The sequence below is a fragment of the Rhinatrema bivittatum genome, chromosome 6 (genome assembly GCF_901001135.1).
Source record: "Rhinatrema bivittatum chromosome 6, aRhiBiv1.1, whole genome shotgun sequence".
In the NCBI taxonomy this organism is placed as follows: domain Eukaryota; kingdom Metazoa; phylum Chordata; class Amphibia; order Gymnophiona; family Rhinatrematidae; genus Rhinatrema; species Rhinatrema bivittatum.
Window position 1 is genome coordinate 23679425 of NC_042620.1, and position 17404 is coordinate 23696828.

The 17404-nt window shown below is 45.9% G+C and overlaps 1 long non-coding RNA gene across 1 annotated transcript; it reads right to left on the reverse strand.

The window, feature by feature from the left end:
• Positions 1 to 4800: 4800 nt before the first annotated feature.
• LOC115093180 lies at positions 4801 to 13478 on the reverse strand. The gene is made up of 3 exons (XR_003857198.1): positions 13331 to 13478; positions 8992 to 9084; positions 4801 to 5795 (listed from the first exon to the last, which is right to left on the reverse strand). It is a non-coding gene; the product is annotated as an uncharacterized LOC115093180 (long non-coding RNA).
• Between the last annotated feature and the right edge of the window lie 3926 nt (positions 13479 to 17404).

Here is a 17404-nt window from a genome sequence, read left to right on the forward strand (position 1 = left end):
ACATGCTCTCTCTCACACCCTCCCCACCCCCCGCTCACCAACCATGCTCTCTGTCATCCCCCCTCACACACACATTCTCTCTCACCGGCATCCCCCCCCCCATGCTCTCTCTCACACCCTCCCCACCCCCCTTTGACCAACCATGCTCTCTGTCACCCCCCTCTCTCACATATACATTCTCTCTCACCGGCATCCCCACATGCTCTCTCTCACACCCTCCCCACCCCCTGCTTACCAACCATGCTCTCTATCACCCCCCCTCTCACACACACATTCTCTCACACCAGCATCCCCACATGCTCTCTCTCACACCCTCCCCACCCCCCGCTCACCAACCATGCTCTCTGTCATCCCCCCTCACACACACATTCTCTCTCACCGGCATCCCCCCCCATGCTCTCTCTCACACCCTCCCCACCCCCCTTTGACCAACCATGCTCTCTGTCATCCCCCCTCTCTCACATATACATTCTCTCTCACCGGCATCCCCACATGCTCTCTCTCACACCCTCCCCACCCCCTGCTTACCAACCATGCTCTCTGTCATCCCCCTCTCTCACACACACATTCTCCCTCACCGGCATCCCTCCCCCCATGCTCTCTCTCACACCCTCCCCACCCCCCTTTGACCAACCATACTCTCTGTCATCCCCCCTCTCTCACATACACATTCTCTCTCACCGGCATCCCCACATGCTCTCTCTCACACCCGCCCCACCCCCCTTTGACCAACCATGCTCTCTGTCATCCCCCTCTCTCACACACACATTGTCTCTCACCAGCATCCCCCCCCCCCATGCTCTGTTTTGCACCCTCCTGCTCTCTCTCATCCTCCCCTCCCCGACAAACATTATCTCTCACCGGCAAGCTGCGGGACCCGTGCTGTTCATGGCGAAGATGAAGGCCTGGCGTGCCGTTCGCGGCAAAGATGAAGGCCTGGCACGCCGTTCGCAACACATGGGGGCCTTCCATTTTCGGCGTGATCAGAAAATAGTAGCGTAGATCAGAAAATAGCAGCGGAGACCCCGGCATGTCACGAATGGAGCGCATCCCGTGGCAAACACTCCTTTCGCGGCGAAGATGAAGGCCCGGGCGCTCCGATCACGGCACTCGGAGGCCTTTCCTTTTCGCCGCGAATGGCATGCCAGACCTTCCTCCTTGCCGTGAACGGAGCGGGTGCTGCGGGACATGCTCCATTCGCTGCATTCTAGGGTCTCCTCTGCTATATTCTGCCTCTCCCGCGATGGCCGCTGTCCTTCCTACCTGTGCCGTGTTTGAGCCGCCTGCGCTATCTATCAGCAGGCTGGGAAACTCAATGCCACTCGAAATTAGACTGCAGAGAAGCTTTAAACTTTTCAAAGTAAGTCTAAAAACCTGGCTTTTTAAACAGGCTTTTTATAAGGAGAATGAAGAAAACAAATGAGCGCATAAGTAAGCACCAAGCAATCAGTTTTTAAAATTTTTCTTTCCTATCTCCTAATACATATTAGAGTGTTAAATTTATATAGGAACCGTAAAGAAGTTTTCTCAACCAACATATAAGCAAAATGAACACATAGCTTTTTATATTATAAAAAACATGTCAGCGTTCACTAATGGCACATCTACAATATGTAATCTATACCAATCAACTTTCAATACTATTTGTGCTTTTTTGTAAACCGTTGTGATGGTGAATTAACTTAACGAAGGTATAGAAAAGATTTTAAATAAATAAAAATAAATAAATATTATAGCGCCATCTATTGGCGGACTGCGGATCATCCGCGATCACTGAGGGACACACTCCAAGCCCGATATATTATGGATAAGAATTGCCCATTATTATCGACCTGCACAGACTGCACTTCCTCCAGCTGATTTACGCCGCAGGATTCCAGAAAGGAAATACACTTGTAAAAGTTCACCGTCCCATCTCAGACCCAGCAGAGTAAGTGCAGGATTTACCTAAAAAAAGCTCAAATGTAATAGCATTCTCCCAGCTATCGGTTAACTGGGGAAAGACTGCTAAAAGTTCACGGCTCAGCTCCAACAAATGCTGTGGGAAACAAACAGGTTGGTTTTGTTTTATTTTCCCCCAAATCAAAGCTCAGATGCAAAAGCCCTGCTCGCAGCAGTTTTTTAACTGAAAAAACAGTGTAAAAGTTTATATTTAGACACCACACAGTAAAGTGCCGGCTTACAGGCCGATATAGAAAAAAGCGCGGGAGAGCTGGCGTTCGCCCGCTCTCCCGGCGTGCGCACAGGCCACTCTCCTGGGCACGCGATTCAGGAGGGTGGCCTGTGCAAATTAGGGCCCGCGGTAAAAGGAGCGGTGGCAGTCAGCGGGTTTGACAGTCGACGCTCAATTTTGCTGGCGTCGGTTCTCAAACCCGCTGACAGCCACGGGTTCGGAAAACGGACGCCGGCATAATTGAGCAATCGTCTTCCGACCCGCGGACCGATTTTTAATTTTTTTTTTTTAAATTTTACTTTTTTTTTTTTTTTTACTTTTGGGGCCTCCGACTTAATATCACCATGATATTAAGTCGGAGGATGCACAGAAAAGTCGTTTTTACTGCTTTTCTGTGCATTTCCCCGGCGCCGGCAGAAATTAACGCCAGCCTTTGGGCAGGCGTTAATTTCTGAAAGTAAAATGTGCGGCTTGGCTGCACATTTTACTTTCTATATCGTGCGGGAATAACTAATAGCGCCATCAACATGCATTTGCATGTTGATGGCGCTATTAGTTTCGGGGGGGGGGGGGGGTTGGATGCGCGTTTTCGACGCGCTATTACCCCTTACTGAATAACTGGTAAAGCTAGCGCGTCGAAAATGCTCCGGTGGAGCGCACTGTACTGTATCGGCCTGTTAGCTATGAAATCAAGAGTGATGTTCTCAGCAGTCTTTAGCTGGAAACTCTGCTAAAGTTCACTACCTGGCTCGACAGCCAGATACAAATACCTACTGATTCTTCCTCTATAGCTCTACTCGACACATAGAGCACCGTGTAAAAATATACGAGTCAGTCCCTGCGCAGTAGAGCTTACAATCTGATCAAGATAAACATACAGGGCAAAAGAATTTCATTCATTAAGGCAATGGTTAAAAATGAATGAGGCAGTAAGCAGAACAATCAGGGGTTAAGATTTAAAAGCAGCCTCACAGAAGTGGGTTTTTAGAAAGGATTTAAATAAGACCTAGGAGCATGAGGCGCCAGCTTAGGGAATTTATTCCAATCATCGGGTGCAGCCAGGTGGAAAACATGGAGTCAGAAATTGGAGGTAGAAGAGAAGGGCACAGATAGGAGTGACTTGTCTGCTGAGCGGAGTGCACGAGGAGGGCTGGAGAAAGAGAGAGATGAGAGAGGAGAGGTAGTGAGGAGCTGCAGAGTGAAGGTTCTTGCAGGTAAGTAAGAGGAGCTTGAATGGGATCAGATAGGGAGCCAATGCAGTGCATTGAGAAGAGGAGTTATATGGGCAGAGCGACTTTGGTGAAAGATGAGTCGCGCAGCTGAATTTAGCACAAATTGCAGTGGAGATGGCTCAATGGGAGACCTGTGAGGAGCAGGAAGTGGTGATGAGAGTGGATACGGATTCTGGCAGTGTATTCAAACAGGGCGGGACAACTTTTGGTGATGACACAGAGAGAGAAATGGCACGTTTTAGCAATCTTTTGCTTATGTGTAGAAAAGGATAGAGAAGAAAAAAAATGGCTCCCAAAGTTACAGGCTGGAGGGAATGGGGAGGATGACCGTGTTATCCACAGAAATAGAGGAAGGAGGAAGAGGGGACGTGGGCTTGGGAGGAAAGATAAGGAGCCAGACGGCTGCGACTGCCCCACCTCACGTCATGTGCTGCCTGGCTCTCCTCGCCGGGTGAACTCGCGGCTGTGGCTAGCCGCACCTGACGCTGCCGTCTGGCTTCCGGGATTCCTCATGGCGGTCGAGACATCTTCATTGCGATATATTCATCAATGTCACTGTTCCGTTGTTCCTTTATTCAGTCAGGACAGGACAGGATAATGCAACAGTGACTGAATAAAGGAACAACGGAACAGTGACATTGATGAATATATCGCAATGAAGATGATGTACTGAAGTGATAAAAGCCTCATAGAGTTTTTTTTACATAATATAATTTTCTGTTAAAATATATTTTTGGGTCACAGTGTTTGGAGGAATTATATTTTAACATGTTTTTAGCTTGGTATGAATGAGTATGTATGTGGTATAGTTAGATTTTATTGTCTAGATAGAGCTAGGTATTCTGTATGAATTAATAAAGATTGCATATAACTTTGAACAGTATGTAATATTCTCAGTATACGGTGTAACTTTGAGTGTCGCCAATATTGGCATTACCTGAACAGAGGGAACCCATTCTCCAGAACGCCTGCACTGCAACCTCTTTGTACCCTGGCACATTTTACGCAGGCAACAAGCTGCCCATGCAACATTTAGCCAGGAAATAGTGGGGGAAGTGTCAAATCTTAGGCTTTGGCTCACTCCATAACTTAGCCTGACAAATCTTTCGAATACCGACCTCTTTCTTTTAACTCTGTGGCAAAGTATGACAGACACCAATACACACGGAACTTTAGAAATATATTCTCAAGTCTATAGCCTGCGGAGCACTCGGTGCCTCAGTACATCTCAATCATCGTTGGATGCCCAGGCTTTCTGTACACTGATTAACACCGCTTGCATGTACTTGTGTAAATTTAATTATATTAACTTCACACGTATTCAGCAAAGTCAATTTATTTCACATTATGCATGAAGAGCAAAAAGTCAAGAGTAAGTCAACATATAATCCTAACAAAGAGCAGGAGAGATGAATATTTCCAATCCTCTGTGGATTACTCTAAGGTTCAATGAGTCCTATAAATGTCTTTGTTTAGTTTGAAGTCACATATTTGAGGCCTTTATAGAAGTAAATAAAACCTTCAGCTAGGTAGACACTGAGCCTGAGTTATACAATGCTTCCTTCATCTTCCCACAGATATTTCCAGAGGAAAGCTCATCCATCAACCAACTGATTATATATTTTTTTTTCTTGGTCCATTGTAGCATGCATAATTTATTCCATGGTTTAGTAAAAGGTGCAAACTCATTTGTTCTGCCCTTCTCTGACTTTAGCCTTCTAATTCATGGTACGGTAGACAGTATACAGTATACATTATATGCATAAAAACAGTCACATAGATAAAAGCTTTTCCATTCGATTAGGTTATAATAACATTGATGCCGTGCATGAGTACGATAAAGGCAATTTTCATTTCTTATTTGCTCCTTGTCTGATTTCTAAGCTGATTAATGGGATCTGAAAATCCATAGCTTGTCCTTGTGTGCGGTGTTCGTTTTCTGGAAAGTGATCACTAAATTCTATATGGTCCAAGAACTGCAGAATAGGAATTTCCTTGTTCTGGGAAGGCATGCATTAGATTGAGAGAACACGCAGAAATGAGGTATTTGAGTATTTTTTTTTTTATCCCAGTTAGGCATCACATTCTATACAGCACACTTGTAGCGTTTCATATCTTCACCTCCAATTTTTATGTTCCTTTTATAAAATCACATGTTGATAATTGTTACACTGCATTCCACGTTGAGTGAACGATTGGCCAAGGGTGGTAGCTTAGTTCTGTGCTTGGCACACAAATCTTGGCAACCTAAAGAGCATCTTACAGATTTGCATCCTTAGGAGAATAGATTGACATCTTAAGGAAACACTGCTTTCTGTTCTGAGACGTCACCTCAGGTTGGTTGCTTGACACATTAATGTCATGCTAAGGAGAACCATCTGCTTCCTCTGCTACAGAAGACATAATAAAGCATTATTATAAGAGGTACAAGTGATACAACTTACTGAGTTAGTGTGAAACACATGGGAATTTGTAATTTCATGAGCTTCACAGGCTTCTAATTTTTTTCCCCTTTGGAAATGATGCATATTTGTGGTAGAAAAATACTCTAGCTGAAACCATACTGTGGCACACTCACTCAGCTGCAGCGGTTCCTCCCCAGTAAAGTAGTCTGACTAGCTGAGTGCTGCTGCTTTATGCTTTGAAGTCCCTGTCCATTACTCTCACTACTGTCAGAGACGTGTCAGCTTCTTTAAACGAGGTCTGCAGACCAGTCCGTTGCACCCATGGGAAATCCACCAGCAGTCCCATTCCAGAATGACGATGGGTTTCGCAGCTCATCCAGTCCCCGAAGATTCTGTGAATTTTACTGAGATCTACCACGTGACATCTGTGGAGTTCTTTTGAACTTGAGCTGCCTCTGGTTTCAGCCCAAGCTGAAGCGTTTCACACACTCCTCCTACTCCCTGTATGACCTCAGGCAGGTTCTTTGACCTCGCTGGACTTAACTCTCCATCCGGACCTTTATCCGGCCCAGAGTCTTCACGCGCAGTGACCAGTTGTCTGAACTCCCCTCACTGACTCCACTGGATCAGTAAATGATCCTGAGGAATATCTGCAACCAAAGAAGTGAGCTACGGTTCTGTAATATATTGCCCTTCAATTGTCAGTAAAGCTTAGAAAAACAGAATTCGATGGCAGATAAGGAGGAGCACAGGGCCCGCCTCGTCTGTCTAATTCACTTCCATTTGTAATACTATATACACTCCAGTCTAAGGATCCCTTATTTTTATCCCATTACTGGTTTAGTTTCCATCACCTTGTCCGGGATTCAGGGCCCAAGCTTTGCAGCAGGGGTGGGGGGGAATTAACTGGGGTGATTGCCCTGGGGTCTGAACTGATGCAGTAGCCATGGCCCCTCGCCTCTTGGGTCCCACCTGGCTTCCTGCTCTATCTCTCGGCTCTCCTTGGGAACTGCTGCAGCGACTTGTGCGTCCTCAGCTGGCCTTCCCCGCTCCTCGGGGTTGCGCCGTATTATTCAAGACTATTTGCGCTTCCCGCTCCTCGGGCCGCGCTCACCTATTCTCAGATCAGCCTGAGCTTCCCTGCTCATAGGGCTTGCTCCTGGATATTCTGCCCCTTCACCCCACTCTTCTCCTGAGGGGGAGGGTCCCACTCTAGCTGATTCAGCCTGGGCTTCGCACCCCCCACACCCAGTTTCAACCCTGCGGAGAGATGATTTCACACATCCACCAGCCTCTGAAAAAAGATTTTTTTTCTCCTGACTCTTCATCCTTGGCACTTCCTCTCATGGCCACCTGTAAAATATCTGTTTTCCCGTGAAAAATATTTGCTTCTTGAGCATTATTTATACTTTTCAGATATTTGAATGACTACCATATCTCCCTCTCCCCTCTTTTAGCTTAGGTAATTTAGAGCCTTAAGTCTCCTCTCATAGGGATTTTAAATTACTTTAAATAAATTAAACTATTTTTAAATTCACATGTGCTGAAGTAATAATTTGAACAAGTCTGAAAAAAAAATTGCTAAAATCCTCTTTATCTCATGTGAAGTATGAAAACTGCATTTACACCTGTGGTGCTAAATAAACGCCATTTCATGCGGCTTTTGAAAAATCCCAAACCAGTAATTTCTACTTCTTTCAGAAGAAAAAACTGTTCTGGGCCAAAGATTACAATCTAGAAAAGGATTTTATTAAACCAGCAAATGTACTGACAAATTGCTCTAGGCCAGGAGTGCTGTTAGTTCAGGGGTACATGGACAGAAACGGGGGTGTTATGCCTGTTGTTCGCAGACGGCTGCGACCGCGAGTACTCACTGCTTGTTTCACACTTCTACCCTCCCCGGGCCTGCTGGCATTGCCGCATTCTTCTGGCCTTCTCAAGGAGGCATGGACACCATTACTTCCTGCTCCAATGTCGGGCCCTTCTAGGTGTGCACTTGCGTCACAAGTCCCGCCTTTGAAGCCGCTTCAGAAGGAACCTTGGGGGCGTCCCTGTTTGATGATGTCATCAGACTCCTGTATTTAAGCTCCTGCTTCGCCCCCAGCAAACCGATTTGGCAACAAGTTCCCTACGAGTCCTACGCCTGCCTCTTGTCCCTGAGACGCCGCTCCTGCCTGCTTCGTTGACCCTGTCTGGCACCCGTTCCTCGGGGGACAGTGTGTGCTCTATGGGGACTTGCTCCCTGGCTTACCCCGCTCCTCGGGCTGGCCCCTCACCTCTTGGGTCCCATCTGGCTTCCTCCTCTATCTTTCGTCTCTCCTTGGAAAGTACTGCAGCGACTTGTGAGTCCTCAGCTGGCCTTCCCTGCTCCTCGGGGTTGTGCCGTATTATTCAAGACTGTTCGAGCTTCCTGCTCCTCGGGCCATGCTTACCTATTCTCAGATCACCCTGAGCTTCCCTGCTCCTCAGGGCTTGCTCCTGGATATTCTACCATTGACATCTGTCCCACTCCTCGGGTCCACTTCTCTACTACTCAGCCAGCTACCCTCTGATCTCCAGGTACCTGTCTACATGAGCTGCTAGATTTGGGCTCAGGCTCTCTGTCCTGTGGGTTCGCCTACACTCTTCGGTCTACGCCCACTATGCTGTAGCTCCGCCCTTCGGGGCTGTCCTTTCGGAGTATCTCCTGCTCGGCTGTTTGGGTACCTACCACCCCGTGGTCTGCCTGGCGCCCTCTCTCACTAGACTCTCCAAGTACTGCCTACAGTCTGCTACCCTACGGGGGTCATCTCCTGGTCTCTGGGGTTCTCCCCATGACTGTGCACAGAGCTCCCCTACACTCCAATATCTCGCCTCCTGACGATGCAGGCCTCTGGGGCTCCTCCCCACAGGCTGTGTCAACTCGCACCTCGGGCCAAGGATCCACACACATAGCAATCATAACAGGGGGATGAGGAGAGGGGATGGCCAAATTTGCTTCAATACCCATGTTCTTTCCTGAAACTCAAACTATTGCCTGCAATGAAGAGGCATTCATGGGGGGAGGGGGGCATGACATAACTTGATCAGGGTGAGGCAACCAAGCACATACAAGAATGCTTGAAGACTGTATGCACGAAGACAGTTCATGTGCCTTACACCCTCGCTTGAGATGGTTTAAAGTAGATGCATATTTTTTTACCTGTGATCATATATAGAAGTCTTCCGACTCCAAGTTTCCTACACTCTTCTCCCTTGCTGGTTCCATCGTGCCTGTTCTGTTCTTCGGGCTGATCTTGAATGTAAATCAGCATAACACAAGGGAAAGCAGTTAAAGGACAAGCAAACAACAACAGCAACAACAAAAGCTCACGTCAGCTGCCCCTGGCTGGCTACGTTAGGACACCCTGGAGCTTTGAACTTCCTCCATTTAAGCACCGTTTGCTCTCCTCAGCTCAGGCATTCTTGGGTGACTGCAACAGAATAACTTGGAGCTTTGAATTTCCTATCAGGAGAACAGAGTTCAAACTGCATCACTCATCTGCTTCTGGCCAACTGTAAGAGAAAGTCCTGGAACCTTGAACCCCTTCCCGGTGAGCACAGTTCAAAACACGCACAAAAAAAGGAGGCTCCGCTCCGGTCTTACCTCCCAGGCTTCTTTCCAGTTCTACCTGTTTGACTGAACTGCTTCATAAGCATTTCAGTTAACAACTAGGGTTGGGAAGAAGAAAAAGTTTTGGTTTGTTTTTTATTTTGTTTTGGGGGGGGTTTAATTTGCCACAAATTTCATTTCAACTATTTATTTATTTATTTAACACTTTTCTATACCGACCTTCATGGTAATAACCATATCAGATCGGTTTACATCGAACAGGGTAAAACTGAGAAAGAAATAAACATATGAACATAGGCGGTAAAGTTACATTCAACAAGGAGGGTGAACTAATGTGTATTTCGTATTAAAAAAAGAAAGAAAGAAAGAAAGAAACTGTGGCCTCCTGATGCCTCCCATACCCCTCACCCATTTGTCCCACCCGAAAAAATGCTGGGACCACGACCCTCTATGGCACCCACTTACCCAATCCAGAGGGCGTGGGATCTGATGCCAAGGCCTAGGCCTTCTGTAAGCCTAGGCTGCACCAGGTTGCCAGGACTTTGGCCTAGGTCCTAAGCAAGGCCTAGACATCATTTTGTCAAAGAAGACAGCCCAGGGTCAGGCCCAGGCCCAAATCTCAGAGGTTTTCTGAGGCCCCCGGGTCAGGATGTGGCAACCTGACCGGGCTATGGTGTTGGGCCTGGGCACAGCCCTGGCTTTGGCCAAGGCCCAGGCATTGGCACCCAGGCTCCGGGTTAGGTCCTGACATCAGGCCTTGGTCCAGGCTAAGGATCCAGCACTGGGACCCAGTCTCCAAACCGGGCAGCAGCATTGGGCCTGGGCCTGGACTTTGACGCTGGATCTCCGATGAAGCAGGTAAGGTTTTTCAATTTTTGGGATCCCGGCATTATGCTTTGGCCTAGGCCATGGCTCCTGTGTCGGGCTGCGGCCTATGTCTAGGAGAGGCCCTGGCATTGTGCTCAGGCGTAGGCTGAGGCCCTTGCTTTGGGCCTCAGCCTATTCCCTAGGCAAGGTCCCAGCTTCAGCCCTGGGCCTAGGCCCAATGGATCAATTTTTTTGTTTTCAAAACGAAACATGAAAACCAATGAAATGTCATCGGAATTTCAATTTGATCACATTTCCTATTTCTTTTCTCCTGAATGCCCATCAACATGTGTGTTTGGAGTCTCCACCCACCCGTTTATACCTTTAGATGCTCTACCCCTCAAAGCCTGAAGAGTTTGCCTCTTAGCATGTGCTAATAGGTTTCCCTTCCACCTTCTCTCTCTCTCTCTCTTTCTGGTGCTTATCTGACATCTGTTGAGGCAGTCCCCTTTTTTTCCACTCCTCTTACACTCTCCCTGGATGTATACAGTATATATAGGCCTGGATTTTCTAAGGTTGCAGACCTTAGAAAATCCAGCGATAACGGGGGGGCGTGGTGGCGAAGCGGGGGGCGGGCCTGCGAAAGCCAGCAGCGATCGCACCTCCACCGGCTTTCGTACCCAATAGCACCATCGTAAAAGGTGGCCCTATTGGGGGCAAAACTTGCGGCAAAAAGGGCCCTTACCTTTTTGCTGTCAACGACATCATCGCAGAGTCGGTCCCGGTGCTGCCCCAACTCCTCCTCTTCCAGGGCCGACTGCACCCCGACTCCACCCCTATTTAGTGATCGCATGCAAAAAAGGACTTTTCGCGTCGAAAAATCCCTTTTCGCGTGCGATCACTTTTGAAAATGACCCCCATGGTTTGTTACATAGAAACATGACAGCAGTAAATGACCTTACAGCTTATCTAGTCTTCCCGACTCAGTATACCTTACCACTCCTTCAGAGATCCCCTGTGCTTGAATCCTTTTCTCCAACATCCACCAGAGGCTGCTCGATGCATCACCACTCTCTCCATAAAGAAATATTTCCTTAGATTACTCTTGAGTCTATCCCTTTTCATCCTCATCTCATAACCCCTCGTTCCAGAGCCTCCTTTCCATTGAAAAAGGCTCGCCTCCTGTGGATTGATAACTTGGGAGGTATGTAAAAGTGTGTATCAAATCTATCCCAACTTTTCTCTCGGGTATGTTTAGATTTTTAAGTCCCCAGATGCTTTACAACAAAGATCAGTGTCCATTTCAGTAGCCACTCTCTGGACTGACTCCATCCAGTTCATCAGTTTGAAGAACATAAGAACATAAGAACATGCCATACTGGGTCAGACCAAGGGTCCATCAAGCCCAGCATCCTGTTTCCAACAGTGGCCAATCCAGGTCATAAGAACCTAGCAAGTACCCAAAAACTAAGTCTATTCCATGTTACCATTGCTAGTAATAGCAGTGGCTATTTTCTAAGTCAACTTAATTAATAGCAGGTAATGGACTTCTCCTCCAAGAACTTAACCAATCTTTTTTTAAACACAGCTATTCTAGGTGTACTAACCACATCCTCTGGCAACAAATTCCAGAGTTTAATTGTGCGTCGAGTGAAAAAGAACTTTCTCCAGTTAGTTTTAAATGTGCCACATGCTAACTTCATGGAGTGCCCCCTAGTCTTTCTATTATCTGAAAGAGTAAATAACCGATTCACATCTACCCATTCTAGATCTCTCATGATTTTAAACACCTCTATCATATCACCCCTCAGCCGTCTCTTCTCCAAGCTGAAAAGTCCTAACCTCTTTAGTCTTTCCTCATAGGGGAGCTGTTCCATTCCCCTTATCATTTTGGTCACCCTTCTCTTCTCCATTGCAACTATATCTTTGAGATACGGCAACCAGAATTGTACACAGTATTCAAGGTGCAGTCTCAACATGGAGCGATACAGAGGCATTATGACATTTTCCGTTTTATTCGCCATTCCCTTTCTAATAATTCCCAACATTCTGTTTGCTTTTTTGACTGCTGCAGCACACTGAGCAGACGATTTAAATGTGTTATCCACTATGACACCTAGATCTCTTTCTTGGGTAGTAGCACCTAATATGGAACCTAACATTGTGTAACTATAGCATGGGTTATTTTTCCCTATATGCATCACATTGTACGTGTCCACATTAAATTTCATCTGCCATTTTGATGCCCAATTTTCCAGTCTCACAAGGTCTTCCTGCAATTTATCACAATCCGCCTGTGATTTAACTACTCTGAACAATTTTGTATCATCCACAAATTTGATTACCTCCAGAACTGTACACAGTATTTCAAATGACCATCTCACCAGGGACTTAGAGGGGCAATAATCACCTCCTTTTTGTGCTGACCATTCTTTTCCCTAAACATCCAGTCATCATTCTGATTTTTGCCATTGCTTTATCCACCTGTTTGGCCACTTTGAGGATCTTAGATATGATCACCCCCAGATCCTGCTCTTGACTTCTGCACAGTAAAACGCAATCCCTTGTTTTTTTTGCTGCCCAAATGCATGACCCTTCAAGTTTTTGCATTAATTCTTAGCTGCCAGACTCTAAACCATTCCTAAGGCTTTGCTGGATCCCTCCTCAAGTTTATCACACTTGCTTGGGTATCTATCCTGTTGCAGGTTTTGGTGTCATCCACAAAAAAAAAAAGACAAAAATATCTCCTTTTCGCAATATAGCTTAGACAAATATTTAAACAGAACTGATTCTAGGACCGATCCCTGCAGCACACCACTGGTAACGCCCCTCTACTCAGAATAAACTCCCATTTACTGCTATCCTTTGTCGCTTCCCAATCAACCAGGTTCAAACCCAGACAGTAGGACCCATTCCAAGGGGGCTTAGTTTATTTATAATTTGCCGAACTGAAATCTACTTCTAGGGCCACTCTCTGGTCCGCAGCGAAAGAAATCAGTCAGATACATCTGATAAGCCCTGCCTCTGGTAGAGCCAGGCTGCCTCGGATCATGCAATCCTTTGGATTCCAGAAACCGCACTCTCTCCTCTGTTTTAACATTGATTCCATTACTTTACTCACCACAGAGGTCAGGCTAAGCAGCCTGTGGGTCGACTCCCAGCCTCCTCCTTACTTCCGCTTTTGTCAAGAAGAACCACCACACGCATCCCCGCCTGTCCCCGGTCCTCCGTTGCTACTCCCGACTCTAAATCGGCATTGAAAAGGTCAGCCAGCGGAGCTGCCAGCAGTCCTCCAAAGTCCCCTGAAATGAACGGAAAATAAACCAAACTAAACACAGTTAAATAAGTCAAACCGAAGCCAATGCAATAAGAGCACTGAGCCCTTGCAGGGGAAGTAAAGGGCTGGCTGAAGATGTGACCCCACCTACGATTAGCGGAGTCACTCTTCCTATTCAGACCTGTCAGTCCTGCTTCTAACCCTGATAGCAACGAGCCTTTTCATTTTATTCAGTTCCAAGGAAGCTTCCCAACATTTATCATATAACAAAGACATAAACATGGTCCTCTCCTAGGGTTACAGAGCCTCTGTAATGCAGTTTAGAGTTCAGACACACTGTTAATGTATCTAGTTCATTGAAGTAAATACCAAACTCTTATAAAAGATAATGCTATTCTGTTATCGACAGAGAGATTATATCCTGATTCAGTGCGGAATGTGACAATTGTATATAACTTGTAATGACTTTGATGACAAATGAGCTGTATAAAAGTTATAAAAATAAGACTAGCAGGTCAAGGCATCTGATACGAAAATACTACACTGTCAGTGAGGGTGCCAAGGACAGATGACAAATTAAGCTGTGTCTAGTTTTGTTACAAGCAGTCTGAAATATTAGATAACCACTCAGGGACCTACATTACTTAACCAGGTTTGGCAATCAGAGAAACCTGGGGGCCTATATACTAAGCACCTTTCCACAGTCACACAACATGACAGCAAAAAACCTTTAGTAAGTTATTCCCCTTAGTCTTTTAATATTTCTAAAATTAGAGCACTATTTTTCCCCTTCTTCTAACCCTGACTGAGGCACAAAAAAAGAATTGCAGTTAGGGTGCAGTAACCTAGCTGGAACAGAGCATGGCAAGGTAATCTGCATTTCATTTTTTGTCCCCAGTCATATGAGGCTGGGCTTATTTCCTCTGTAAAGAACTGGAGACCATCCATGGAAAAAAAAAATGGTGGTCTATGAACTACCCAGCATTCATTTTAACTCACAGTGTCCCAAAACACTCTGGAGAGAACGAGAGAGAGAAGAGATGGAACCAATCCAACTGAAGTATAAAACAAATAAGAGACATCAATGATAATTAAAGAAAGGAAACAAAGAAAAATAACTGAACAATTCAAATCGACCTCTACCATTTTTCCAGTAGATGAGAAGACCTGAACGCTGTATCATTTCTCTGTTTCTGCTAAAAATAGTTTCTGTAAAAACCCATCAGCAGAAGTGATCCCAAGTATCATATGAATCAGTAGCTAATACCGAGGATTAAATGGACAAACAATATAAAAGGAATTAGTTGATAAAGTATGCAGATTAAAAAAAAAAAAAAGATGTTGAACAATGAAAATATGATCTGAATGTGTAATGATTTAAGGTACCACTAACAACTGCTAGAATGAAGGGAATTCAGGAAACTTAAAACATAATCTTCTGGTATAAATATTTAATACGCATATTTAGCTTGGGGTTTCTATTTACAGTGGTTTAGTGGCATCATATGTCTGTAAAGATTTGTGCTTTGAAACTGAAAGGAAAACATTTCTAAGCTAGGGGTTTCCAACCTTTTTGGGAGTGGGGTCCCCTTTTCGATCTCCAAAATTTCCACGGTCTCCCACATGCTTCCTTTTAATTATTACCTGCAGTTATATGCCATATATAGAAAAGTTATTGATGTAATAAAAAATGATTTACTTATTTAGCAATTTTATATACCGTCGTTCCAAATAAAAGATCACAACTGTTTACAACATGACATGCATAATATAGACTGACATGTACATTGACTTGATGAGGTCAAAAAACATTTATTTTAAATGACTTTGGGGCGGATTTTAAAAGGGTTACGTGCGTATATTACGTGCGTAACCACGAAAACCCGCACTTGCACGAGCCGAGACTATTTTGCATAGACGCGCATATGTCCCGGGGCTTGAAAAAGGGGTGGGGCCAGAGTCTCCAGGCACAGTGGCCATTTGCCGCTGTGCCCGGGATCGCGGGCCAGCCATTGGCTGGCGCGCACAACCCACGCCTGCCCGGAGGCAGACGCAATTTATAAGATAAAGGTAAAGAGGGGGGTTAGGTAGGGCTGGGTGGTGGGTTAGTTAGGGGACGGTGGGAGGGGCGGAAGGAACGTTTCCTCCGAGGCCGCTCCGATTTCAGAGCGGCCTTGGAGGGAACAGACTAAGGCTGCGTGGCTCGGCACACAGAAATTGCACAATTGTGCACCCCCTTGCGCACGCCGACCCCGTATTTTATAACATGCGTGCGGCTGGGTGCACATGTTATAAAATCGGGCATACATTTGTGTGCGCCGGGTTGTGTGCACAGATGTACGCTCACGCGTACCTCTTAAAATCCTGCCCTTTGTCTTTGAGGGTGCATGCTCTGAGTTCAGTTGATTTTAAGTTAGGTTATGGGTCCAATATGCAAAGATATCAGGTTATTTAAGAGTGGTCCCCCCTTGGTCAGGACTATGAATTACCCCACATGAGAAATTATATTTACTAATAAGATTTATCTTAGGGTTCGTAGCCTGAGTGGGGGTTGAGACAGGGTCCCAGTCACCCCAGTACCACAATTCTGTGCCCTTCCAAACAACCTCTCACTTGTGGCATTTATTTATTTATTTATTTATTTAAAAACTTTTATATACCGGTATTAGTATGCATACATCATACCGGTTTACAATGTAACTTTAAAGGTAGAAATTACAATGAACAGGGAGGGCGAACAAGGAGGAGTATACAAAGAGCAGGAGGTGGAGGAATTAAAGCAATAAATAAAAACTGCAATGGACTATTTACAGGAATATACAAGGCGTAGGCAAGATACTTGCAGAAGTCGGTGTACTTAATCAGGGTAGGCTTGTCGGAAGAGCCATGTTTTAAGTTTTTTTCTGAACTTGGCGTAACATGGCTCTAGCCTGAGAGTGGTAGGGAGGGTGTTCCATTGTTTAGGGCCTGCAATGGATAGTGCACGGTCCCTAGTAGAGGAGAGGTGGGCTTTTTTCAAAGGGGGAATGGAGAGGGTGCCTTTGTTGACAGTGCGAGTGGGTCGTTCAGTGCGTATAGGACGAAAGGGTTCATCCAACCAATTGGAATTGTGCGAGTGGATGGACTTGTGCACTATGGTTAGAATTTTGAAGAGAATTCGGGATGCGATGGGGAGCCAGTGGAGTTCTTTGAGTATTGGGGTAATGTGATCAGCTTTCCTTGAGTTGGTGATGACCCTGGCGATGGCATTCTGGAGCATTTGTAAGGGCTTGGTGGTGGAGGAGGGTAGGCCAAGGAAGAGGGCATTACAGTAGTCCAGCTTTGAGGAAAGGGTGGCTTGGACGACGGTGCGGAAGTCATGATAGTGGAGGAGGGGTCTGAGTTTCTTCAGGATGTGAAGCTTGAAGAAACCTTCTTTGAGGATGGAGTTGATCTGTTTTTTGAGATTGAGTTGTTGATCTATGATAACCCCAAGGTCTCTTACTGTGGGTTGGGGTGTTATGACGTTGAAAGCTGGATCGTTGGAGATCGGTGGTTTGGGAGGGAGGTGAGGAGAGATAAGGAGCAGCTCTGTTTTGGAGGAGTTTAGAGCGAGGTGGATGTTGGTGAGGAAGTCATTGATGTTGGCAAGACATGTGTTCCAGAAGGCAAGGGCATCTGAGAGAGAGTTGTGAATGGGAATGACGATTTGAACGTCATCTGCATAGAGGTAGAATTTGAGGCCGAGGTCTGTGAGGAGCTGACATAGAGGTGTGAGATAAATGTTGAAAAGGGTGGAGGAGAGGGAGGAGCCTTGTGGGACACCTTGAGACAAGGGATAGAGTGTGGAGTTGGCGTTTCCTATCTTGACGGAGAACTTTCTGTTAGATAAGTAGGATTTAAACCATAGTAGGGCTAGGCCTGAGATGCCTATTTCGG